Source organism: Anser cygnoides, chromosome 9 (assembly GCF_040182565.1).
Source record: "Anser cygnoides isolate HZ-2024a breed goose chromosome 9, Taihu_goose_T2T_genome, whole genome shotgun sequence".
In the NCBI taxonomy this organism is placed as follows: Eukaryota; Metazoa; Chordata; class Aves; order Anseriformes; family Anatidae; genus Anser; species Anser cygnoides.
Genome location: NC_089881.1, coordinates 17,024,256 through 17,036,616, shown reverse-complemented (window position 1 = coordinate 17,036,616; position 12,361 = coordinate 17,024,256). Strand labels below are relative to the sequence as shown.

Sequence of the window (12,361 nt, the reverse complement as noted above, 5' to 3'; positions counted from 1 at the left end):
AAGCTTCTGGTAGAAATGAGAAGTGTTTGTAAAGTTAACTCCAGGGAACAAACTTTTAAGTGTTTTTTACTTGCATTTGTCTATTGTGTTTGCTGGATAGCACAATTTAGGTGAAGGCTTTTGTCCAAGTTTGGATGAAATAATTCATTTTGTTTGTTGCCTTAAGTAGAAAATACTCTTTGACCTTTAAGAGGAAGATGGTTGTACAAGCCTAAGGTAAACTTCTGTTGTCTCAAGCAGCTGTAGCACAGGCAAGGAGCTTTAGCAGAAATGCTCTCCTGAATGACAAGTTTAGTCTTCCTTTGTTTGTCCCAGCAAAACACCAATGCCAATTTTACCTTTGATAAGACATTTTAGGCTACAAAAGCCTTGACTGTACTTCTCCAAAAACATGCAAGGGTACTTTGATAGCTCAGGTCACTGCCACAAGCACTGTGCAGCACGAAGTCTGTGAAACAAGAAAGTTTCTTTACACATTTTATAAATGGAATTTAATAAGTTAGAGTAATTGATCATCAATATATGCCATTCGTTGATCAGAAAAGCGGCCGAACGTTTCTCGTTTATGAGAGAAAGCCTTGAGACACTGCACCATCCCCACAGGAAGCCATTCATACCCAGATGTGGCCACGTTTTCCATAAGGCAGCCATCAGCAAAGTGTTCCACTTCCTTTTCTAAGAAGAGTGCATATTCTAGAGCATTGCATTTTAAAGAGATGCTTTATCTTCTACCCGCTCTACTGCTGTGTGTGCTGATTTAATTTGCTTGATAAAAAGGGAAGAGAAACATGGTCTGAGAAGCTGTTACATTTATGCTTGGAGTACTTGAAAATTTTCTCCTCCCCTCCCTGGAGCTCAGCTCCAACCTAAGCACACCCTGCAAACTTGGCACCTCAAAGTGAACTCGCTTTTAGCACCAGAAAGCAGCAGAGTTGCGCCTAGGGTATGGGTATATTACATTCCTCGTGTGGCAGGATCTGTTGGTAGAGTCGAAAGCATCACTGAAGGAAGTTTTCCAGAACACTTTACTGTAAGAACTGCCAGTTCAGCTGGAAGTGAAGTTCATATTGAGTAATCGAAGCTTCCTCAAACAACTCCTATTTATTTGTTGTTCCTGAGAACGAGCTAACTACAGGCTTTCCAACTGATTGGGACATGCTGCTGTGGAAATTAAATTATAGCCCAAATCCACCCTCTGACTTGAACACAGAGGTATGCTTTCCTTCCTCTATGACACTAGTGCAGAAGCATGTTGTGGCTAGCGTCCTCAAATTCAGGGCAGAAATATTTATTCCCTCTTCTCATGGATTTCGCTAGTTTTTTTTTCTTAAAATGAAAGCCAAAGTAAAAATATTTAATGTTTGCAGGCAGATGAGGATGCTTATATTTTATTACACTAAGCATTTCTATGGCACTAGTTAAAAATTGAACTGACAGTCCAGTGTGTTACAGTAAGAGATGGAAAGCAGCCAGCAAGAACTTTTATAGCTTGTCACTTCTTGAGACAATATTTGTTAACAGTTTACAGGTGTGTTCATCAACTCTGTTCTGAGGGCACTCCACTGAACAGCAGTGCTTATACTTAAAATATGGAAATATTTACAGGTAGTCTAGCAGTCTAAGAATGCAGACTGATTGTTTGGCCAGAAATAATAGCAGTTCAGTTGGTAATTAAAGATGCTTTCCTATGGGATAATAGCCAAGTCTCATTTCTTCAAGTACTTATGCACAACTGGTCCTGTAATTTTAAATGCATCTAGTTTGACTATGCTTTTTCCCCCAGAAGCTGAGACAGTTACACCATCAAGCTATAGAATAGCATTTTACTTGAACCTTACTTAACCTTTCAACACACTCTTCAGGTTTAATTCTCTTGTTTTAGCTTTAGAGTTCAGATGTTAGCTACATACATTTTGTAGTACATACCTTCGTGTACATACCAAAAATATTTCTCCCCAGCAGTCAAAACCTTGCATTGAGAAGTTTTTTGATGGCTTCCCCGCCAGCCCCCTTGATTTGTATTTGGCCTGTTTATATCTGTTCTGATATAAACTAGCACGTGTTTTTCTTCCAATGCCTTATGTTCACTAGAATGAGAACGTTGTAGACAGTTACTCTATTTTAATCTGGTTGGCAAGCATTTGTGCTTTTTTAAAGTCAGACCATCTATGCTGCAAATGAGAAATATCTGGTTGTGGTTTGCAAGAACAGATTCACATCCAGCTCTTCAGGAAGGAGTGCATAAGGAAGCTGAACTTTGGTGCCTCAAATGTTTCTGCCAGATCAGCAAGGAAGAAAAAGTTCATACAAACCAGTTGGGTCTCATAGCACAGAGAAGGTACTAAGTCTAGCCTCTCAAAATATGAGTAAGCACATCCATTTCCTGTTCTAAATCTTACAGTTTAAGCAAGGTATCACCTATTTTATTTGCTCCTAACAGAGCAGTCTCAGCAGACTTGGACCTCCATAGTGTTAATTGCTGTGTAGACATTTATCAGTTTAAGGTAGATTTCTCTGTGAACTTCCACTTAAGGCTACACAGCATATCTTGCCATATTTCAGGAGTCTCCTGGAACTAATTAATATGGTGAACAGAAACATGAAGAGAACATTAATTGCTGGTCAGTATAATTATGGAGTTATGAAGCTAATATTTGTGGTCAATATAAGCATATACTAGTAGCTCAGGCATTCAAGCACTTGTAAGCAAATCTCTTCAGACATCAGAGGCTCTCCTACTTTCTGAAACCCCTGAGGTTTCCTGTGCAATGTCTTCTCATCTTGCAGAGCTTCTTCCAGTCCTCCCCTTGACATTATTTTTCCATCTAGGAAATCAATTCAGCAGGGCATTAATGTTTTGGAAAGATGGACGAAGCTGTATAATAAGGGTATAGTTAGAAATCGAGACTTTCTATGCAAGACATTACTCTGCAGACAAGACTTCTGTTTCCAACTTCTACCTCATTTCTGCCATATACACAAGAACTAATCAGTGACAGCCTTGCCTATCAGTTCCTGGAGCAGTCACTAGACTAGTTTGATGCAGCATTCAGAAGCTGACAAATGCAAACCAAAGTTCTATCAAATAGAGTTTCTAACCTATTTTTTGTTAGGTTACTATATCTTTAACTGTGTATTCACATAAAATATTTCTTGCAGTATTTACAAGACTTAACAAGGTGGCAGCTTTAACTGGCTTAAAAAATTCCCCTTTTGAGGCTTCCTGTCTGTGCTTCCTCAGATCTTGGTTTAGACTTCCTACAATTGAATAGAAAGATGAATCACCAAATTCATGGGTTAAATGGAGACACTGACCGGCTAAAAGAAGGAACAGCACTCCCCAGGAGCTAGGAAGTATACTCAGTAGGGAGCCAAAGCAGAACATGAATCTAGCTTGCACCAACACAATTTTAAAACATTCTAGAAAACATGAGCGTGAGCTCCCCACTTGCATTTCTGGCTTACGAAAAACTGGAAGAGTCCTTCCCATCGAAGGCATGGAGCTTATTTATATAATCTGGAAAAATCGGTCTTCCATTACCACTTTTGCTGTCTACAAGCCTTGGAGTGTGCTACAAGTAAGAGTGGTAGATGTTTCCCAGTTCACACTAACTGGGAAACAACTTCAAACACTGGCAGAATCAAGATATCTTTGTTTCAAGAAGGTCAGAGGTTCACTCAGAAGCTTTAGCCATGTTGTGCTTGGTATTTAAGTGTCACTGTGGTCAAGGTATCTTTGCTATATCAGAATTGTCTCCAGCATTTGATGATCTGCAGTTCTGGTAGACTAAACACATGACAGGTTCTTCACATTTCTTATGCATAGGTCATGAGGCGTATCTGCAAGTGATGCAGGAGCAATTTCACCAGGCTTGGTTTTACCTGCCTACATCCTCAACACCAACAAACTTCATGCTCCCCCTAATTCACTTCACTTTCATTGAAAAAAAACCCAGTCTATAGGAAGAACAGCAAGCTATGTTATCTATGTTGTTTAAACATTACTATTTGAATGAGTTACAGTCAGCTTTCTGCATTTCAAATTTAGTGCAGCCCTATTGTAGTGTTGAAAGCAGTGCTTTGTGCCCTAGACAGAAGAAGGGTAGAAGAGAGCTGGGAGCTCAGCAATCACAGGAAACAAATGAGTTGCCACAATGTGTATCTTAACTAGGACTAATTTAAGAGTACAATTCAATATTGAATTTAATGTTTATCTTTAGTCAGCAATATTTTAACACCTTGTTAGAATTTTAGTTCTATTATTTGTCCTTTCATCTCTCCAAAGTTTACTCATCCACTTTTTCACCAGAACTGTAGTTTTTATTTTACTTCCTTATTTAATGCCAACCTAATACAGTACCATTAAAAACCTCAGTTGTCATAGGCAAGTTTATTTCCCCTTGTTTCTTTATAAGATCTTTATAAGTCTCAGCTACTCTGTACATCCTTGAAAGTCACTGGTACCTTATGCTTCAGCCATTATTACAGTACTTGGATTTCCTCACAGCAGAAGATAATAATTTAATCCATTAAGTGAGAATGGATAGAGCTCCTCCACCCTCCTCCCCACCCCATCTTCACAGCCATCAGACAGGAAAAAAGCCATACTTACAGCTGTAGATAATAGAGAAGGCATCTAAAATGCCTCATGTTAAACAAGTTCTGTGCACAGTAGCCTGTTTTGTTTTTTGAATGCAGGCATCTGATGCATGTCCTGTGCATTTCCAGTTAATGGTTTTCTGTTAACTAAAGCAGTTTTAGAATGGAAGCCAATTCAACTTGCTCTTCTCAGAGTTTTACATCATCTCAGAATTTTAGTTGATCTGGAAACAATGTCAGGAGTCAGAACTTCACATGATCACATGAAGTTAGAGAGATAGCAGGCCACCGTACTCTGACTTCTGTGAAGTATGTAATATATAAGCCTCTTCTATTTCTCTCTCTCTAAGCTGGGGAATTAAAGCAGCTTCAAATTTGAGCCCAGACCCTCCATTAAAGAGGGAATCGAAGTGCCATTTACATCTAGTCAGCCAAACTTTGTATAGAAGCATGAAGACTAATTTCTAGGTACCCACGTTCTCTGCTTGTTACCTATACTTAGTAAGATATTAAGTGCCAAATACTGAATTTTGTCTTTCTATATGTCAGGACAGCAAGATTTGTCCATCAAGAAGTTAATTCTGTAAGCACATGGAAGGTAGCTTTTACACACATGTTGCTCTCACACCCTAAGGAACAGATTCATGTATATACACTTGATGTGCAAGAAACTACAATAGTGAATATTGAATTAGAAAAAGCATTCTCAGAGGTTACCTTTTTGTCTTGAGTGCATTACGAGCATCCCCAAAAGAAGTTCAGATCTCTGTAGTACCACTCCCTGAACAGTGTTAAAGACTGGAAAGCAGCTGAGGGGACATCTGTGTGCGCACACACCAGGCATTAAAGTTTCCAAGTCTGTTTGACATAATATCTAAGAAAGCACAGCAGGACTGCTTGAAATGTTCCATCCAGAAGATATCTGACAGTAACTGAGGTTCTCTTGAATGACAGCACCATATCTCAGCTGCATGTTGCTGAATCCCTATTGACAGCCAGGATTTTTCAGTTGTAATTATGAACATGAAATTCTATTGTAAGATTTTTCCTGAACTAAGTTCTCATTGTGACACATAATAGGTCCAGAAGAGATGTAAGGGAAACAACATGCTAATCCAGCCACGTGTGAACCTTTGAGTTATGTTCATGACCAGAAAAAAATAGCAGGCCTAGGTGCAGGGCAAGAGCAAGAAGAGTCATTTTCACATTGTGAGGCTTTGGAATATCAATACACAAAAACATCCTTTTAGATTTATACACTCCTGGGGAGAAAGGCTTACTTAACTAACTTGGAGCAACATTGTCTTGTGCAAGACAGGATGAGAGTAGGGGATTTTACTTAGTAATTCTAATAGAGGAGTATTTATATGGGTCAGTCTGTACACTGCAATGTCTGCAGAAGCTTCATTTACTTTGTAGCAAGTCAGAAGGTCATTTGGTACATAAAACAGCTGATGTTACTTTTCCCTGCTATTTACTGTATCAAGGAAATAGGAAGATCTTGCACTTTAGTCAGTGTATACTGCACCTAAGCAGCCTGTCCCTCTGCCTCTTTCCTCCTTACTTCATGTAACTTGATTTAAGCCTTTGCAGAAGGAAGGTTACATCTGCTTGGATCCAGGAAACCCATCTGATGGGTTATCAAGCGTGGCAGACACAGTCAGTGACAGACTGCTGGGCAAGCAGAGGGTTAACTTCAAGTCACTTTGGTTTGGAAAGTCAAAGGAAATTCTACTTTAGGAGACTGAAAAACTGGCTATTTGCATTGCCTTCAGTTGTTTCTTTGTATGAAAAAGCACTTACAGATGCCTCACTAAGGATGAACACGTTTTCTGTCCATTTGTTGGCATGGACCGTTGCCAGCTTCATGCTTAGAGTGCCGCAGCACCTCAGCCCTTCTTGCAGGAAGAGAGAGGAAGAAGCACTGTCCCATTAGCATACCACCACGTGGTGGAATGGACCAGCCCATCTGAAAATTGGGCACCAAGAAATACCTACAGGGTGCTCTAGATATACTTTAAACGTTTGGCTTCCAATATCAGTCTTCAGGGCAGACTTTGGTGTATTAGAATACCAGCCTGTCAATCTAGCCAAACTTAAGTCTTAACTGGTTCTCTAGTAAAGCTACTTTCTCTCCCAGAACCTGAGATGATAGAAAAAAATCTAATTGTAATTTCACATGAGCCTAATTAGCTTTAAAGTGATGTTTTAAAGAGTTCGGTCTAGGAAATGGCATGGTTTTATTGCTTCTGAGGAAATAAGACATCTGAAAGTTATCTGCCCTTGTATTCTTTATGTGAGCTTCTGTCACAGCAGCTGTGCAGGCAGATTACTGTTCCCAGCTGCTTGTTACCCCTGTTTCAGATTTACTAGGTGAGCTGCTCAGAAGAGCACTACCACCTCTTGGTTCAGTGTGAGGGAGGCACACTGGCTTAGATAGCTTAAGTAATAGGTTAAGGAGCAGAGACCTGTGTTAGGCAAGTGGATCAGGTTAGCACTTTTACAACAGCTCAGCTCTGAGATTTGATGGAGAAAGTAGCAAGGGGCTGGGGAGGGCTGTGAGCAGCAGGCCTCTTTTCAACCAACTGCTGCTGCCATCAGCTGTCAGCACTCCCAGCCTCCCTCTTGCTGGAGAGAAGCTTGTTCTCAGCACAGCCTCCTGCTGTCTCCTCCAGCACTCAGCTCTGCCTCACCTGATGAGGTTTCTCACCTCACACTGGCTCTGCAAGGGTGACTAGGCACAGCAATCCTAACATCTTAGATTAGCACTGTGAGCCGAACATTTTAATATCACATTAAGTCTACGCATCTCTTAAGAGAAGTGCATTTTAGATTCGTCTTTTCTTCCCCCTCACTCTGTGCAAGGGGTCTTTATCATTAGTGCTGTGGGACAAGTTACTGCCTGGTCACCAACAGGATTTGGGGCCAGAAGTGCCATTAGAAACTCACCTTTTCCACAGCTCTCATAATGAGAGAAACATAAGAAGCCACTGGCTGAAGTTTTCATTTGAATTCCAGCATGTGCTAGAGCACAAAAACACTGCTATGGGCCCAAACCAGCATTTTAGCAAGCAATTACACATTTTTTGAAATACTTTTTCTAGAGAGAAGGAGAGAAGCCAGCAAGTTTCCAAATCCAGTTTGGGCTGCTCATTTGTAGCATCCTAGGTAGTTCACAAGGGGTTATTACAGTTACACTGTCACAATAAAAACACAGTGTTTAAGCAGCTCCAGGAAGGAATTGTTTTATGTGTTTCCCCCTTGTGGAGCCTTTAAAGGCTACTACATTGTATTTGTATAATAACAACCATAAGTTCAGCTTCAGCAGAGAAGCATTTATCTTTTTTAGAAAGAAAAAAATGAAAGATTTCCTTGGCCCTACCAGCATCTTCCATTCTACCATTGAAATAAGTTCTTTAGAGCTTTAAGCTCTAAAAGTCACAACAAGTGAGAATGAAGAGCATCTTCTTTTTAAAGTAGCCAAAGCACTATTTGCAAAATAAAAACAAAGGTTCCCCAAGGAAAGCTGTAAGCTTACCTCTTCAATGCTCAGCTCCTCAGAGAAAATAAAGCCTCTCTTCTTGCCCCCACCAGCAATCCCACCACAACCTCCTTCTCACAGCCCATGTAAAGCAGAAGTAAGCCCCTCCTGTTTCAAAGTCTCCAGCCATACTGCCTTTAGCATGGCCTCTTCCTCGTTTAAATACAGGCCTGCCAGAGGCCAGGTGAAAATGTTTCACACCATTCATGGCAGCCTCTTGCACTTGTTTCACTGATAAAACAGCAGCTGCGTGTTTCCTGCTGAAGCATGGGAAGTGTCATTGCTTCATAACCTTGTGTGCACAAGTCCTGGGTCTGCCAGTTCTGAAACAGTAAATGATGCAGAGACATGGTTGAAAAGGGTGTGCAAATAAATAAAGGCTATATTTTAATCTAGACACACCTGTGAAGGCTGCAGATAATGCTGATGGTAACATTTTTTTGATTTTTTTGTATATAACTTTGCAATGTTACCATTCCCCCAATAAAAATGCTAGAAGTTACACATTCTGAAACAACAAAACAATTTTTTAAAGCATAATATTTGTATCAGCTGTGCAGAAGTCTAGCTTTTCAATATCTACATTGTTATTAATTAATTATTAGTAACTGCATTGAAACAAGCCACTTGTGAACTACAGCTGATTGTACTGGTGTGGTGTTCTTTTGTCACAGCAGAAGTAACACATTCCATTGTTTCAGCTGAAAAATGTATGAGTAGATTTTGATTAAAACTTTAAAAGCAGATCTCAACTACTCTGAAAAACTAACGTCTAGCTATAAGCTTGTTAACAAATTAATATGAAAGTTATAGTATAAACTTAGCTATAGATTTTCTTGACAATGAAAGCTATAGGAACTGCTGGGAAATAATAGAGAAATAATAATGGGAAATAACATTGCTTTGTTTTCATTTCAGTAGAGATTTCGGTACCTCTGCAGTAATGTTCTTCATCCGAATTCCACCCCGTGCTAGAGCAGAAAGCTGCAGGTTTGGGCCCCGACCTTCTATCTTAGAGAGGTTCCCTGGTGTCAGACTTGAGGGTTTGCATCAGCATGGTTCACATCTGTAGAAGCTGAGCGTGGAGCTCATATATATGTTCAAGTACAACATTCAAAACCAAATATTAATCTTGTGCCTACTCTGAACTGCTTTGGAACTGGAATTTTTACTTACAATCTCACAGTAGTGTTTTTTCAAGCGACTTACTCTCTTCTCAGACTGCCATGCCGTCTAACACCGTAAATTGTTGGGATGGTTAAATTGTCTAATCCACTAATCCACACTGCAAAATTCAGCACTCGTCATATTCTCATAGGTTCCTAAAAAAGCACCGTAATTCTGACAGGAAGTCCTTGGTTTTGAGAGTTCTGCATCAATCTGTGTAAATCCCCCTTTATTCCTCCCCTCTGCCTCTGCTTTCAGTGGCCTCTGGTCCATTTACAAGATTAGACTCCTCGTGCAGCTGCCACTCATTCCCTCTCGACTATATTTTCAGGGTTTTTTTAGATTCTCCACTTGGTCTGTATGCGCCGAGTTTTCCTCCCTTTCTCAGAAGAGACAAGATAATGAACTTGTTTTTCTTGACTAATCTCAGTCCTGTCAGTTGTAAGTGGAAAACCAAAAAATTGTTTGATCTATATTGCAGCGTGCGGTCTTGCCGTTAAGCTAATTCACTGCTTTCGCTTGTAAATAACTTGCTCATGTCCCGTGTAGCAGCGGGTGATTTTATACCCTGTGCTTTCAATACCACGTATCCTGAAACGAGTCGTCGGCTCCTTGTTGGCGGAGCAGCCTCAGGTCGTGTCAGCAGAAATCGGTCATGGCTCTGAAAAATCACAGCACCAAACCAGCAGGGGAGGGAGAACTTTTTAAAAGATTCCCCAAAACGGTGTTTTTGGTGTCTTGCACAGGACTCCAAAGGGAAAACTGCTTTTGTGGCTCAGATCTGTGACCTGCTTTCCTCTTGTGCCTTGCAGAACCTCTGACCTCGCCGTGGTCCTGTCCTGTGAGTTTAGAGGGCCGCTGATGTTCACCTAAATATTCACATCCTCACTGCCTTGGCTTGGTGCTGGGAGTGTTCAGGGGCATTGTTTGCCAGCTCATGCCTGGAAAAATCTGGTAGTTGGCAGCGCGGATGTTCTTCCTGTGTGCTCCTGGGGGCCCTCCCTGTACGGGCTGCGCTGTTTGCAAGGCAGAAGCGTGCCCGTTACTCATGCACACATGGGTTAACTTAAAAAAATCAGAATATCTGTAGCTCCAAGGAAAGTCAGGCCAGGGCAGTCCACATGGATTGCATATCCAAGGAAGCATTTAAGCTAATGCCAGGAAAAGGGTGGCTTGTTTCCACGCCGTGCCGCATCAGCAAATAGGAGATTGGCATTTGTCGTTAGGGACTTTACGAAAGTGCTTGTCTCTGCTGTTTCTCTGGCGATTTGAATTTTTATTTCGTTTATTAGGTGAAGAGTGTTAGCGCCAGGGCTAAATACTGGTTTACTATAAAATCTCAATAAGATTAAATCCCCCTGTGGTTCTCTAATTACATCTCAAGGATACTGAGAGCCCGCGGTGAAGGCTGGATGTATCCCTGGTTACAGAGCAACGCGGGCTTGGAGCAGCGAGGGATGTGCTGTGTGTGGCATTGCGGGGCAGCGTTAAAGTAGCAGAGGTCCAAAAAAGCCTGACGGGTTTTGAGTAAATTGCCTTTAGTAGAGCTGAGTGTCTTCTGCCCTAGCAGTTCTAACGTCACGTTCATGAGGGTATGGACAACCTGATTACTGCTGCGGAGCTGAACAAAACAGTGGAGCTGTGTTTGCTGGTCTTAGTTCTACGGCATTAGTTGGATTTCACTTTGTCATAAACACAAGTCCTTACAGACTAATTAACAGCTATGCTTTAGCAACAGCACTCGTTTCACCTTTTCCCTGATGGGCATTTCCTTTGAGAGCTCTGTATACAGTATCGTTTTGGGATTTCATTCATTTTTGTCATGTTTCAGCATTACTTGCGAGAGAGGGCATGTGAGCACACCTGGAAAAGGAAGGTCAGTTGTCTGGCCTATTTTCCTGAATGGCAGCAGAGCGGTAATCCCACCCGGAGGGAACACGTACCAGCTTTATGCCAACTGGCTTGGGCAATACGGAGCTTGGCAGTGCCAGGAGTTGTTGAACTGCTGTAGCTACACTGTGTAAATGTGCTGCACTGAGATGAAGCAGTGCCTGTACTTTTTTTCCAAGGTGTCAAGGAAAAGATAGCTATACTGTTGCAAAACGCTGTGTTGTAGAGAAAGTCTAAGCGGTTATATGCTAAGCGTGTACTCCAATTTAACAGTTTCTGCTTGATTTTCCCACTGTCGATACCTTCATCCCAGGATGAGCCTGTCAAGTTCTGAATAACATAAGTCACTTCAAAGCAGATCAAGCTAGAGACTCTCGTAATGCAGAATAAGAACATTCAGGCAAGGGTTAAACGAGGGATGGATGGCTCAACTGTAAATTCATCCTGTACCTTACTCTGGATTGGCTCCTGTGTGTTTGACAAGCCCCTAATTAATTCAACTGCTGGCGAAAGGTACTGTTTAAAAATTAATACTGTGTTGATAAGGTACCGAGGAACAGAAATCCTCTTTCCATAGCACAAGGGGAGTTCAGACAGGCTCAGTAAGTGAATGCAAGAGAAATTCAGTGCTTGACCTTTTATTCTTACCTTCTCCAAGTGACGAGAAGAATCTCTCGAGTGCTCGTGTTACCGTTGATTTTGGTGGTGTGATTGCCCACGTATTTACAATTAGAATAAAACTCAGAAGCTCATTTCCTGGAAGGTAGGAGCTATCAGACAGAATGACTGTAGGCTTTATTGATCTGATGGGGTTTTGGACAGCTGACCAAGAGCCTAAATGTTGGCCGGATAAAAATCTCTGAGCCCCTGAAGTCCTTTGCACAAATGAATTCTCCCTCTTTTACAGACCTCTCTGAAATCAAGATGTGGCTCTGTGAAGAATGAACTACAGATTTTCCCTGAAAGGAGTTTTTACAAACAGTCTTACTCAATGGTGATTTTTTCTTTGTTCTGTATAGGCGGATACCTTACTTGACAAGAACTCTGAATTCTCCCTTGGCTTAGGATCTGTTCTCAGCACTACGAGTTAAAGTATGCTGTTGAAGGCAGTTTTATTTCTGCTCTTTCCTGATTCCCTGGAAGATAAAGAGGCTAAGCATCATC

General features: G+C 41.2%; 1 protein-coding gene across 1 annotated transcript in view; it reads left to right on the top strand.

The window, feature by feature from the left end:
• The window catches only part of PDE6D (phosphodiesterase 6D), a 36,885-nt gene that overhangs the window by 1,436 nt on the left and 23,088 nt on the right, over nucleotides 1-12,361 (top strand). The window lies entirely within an intron of this gene.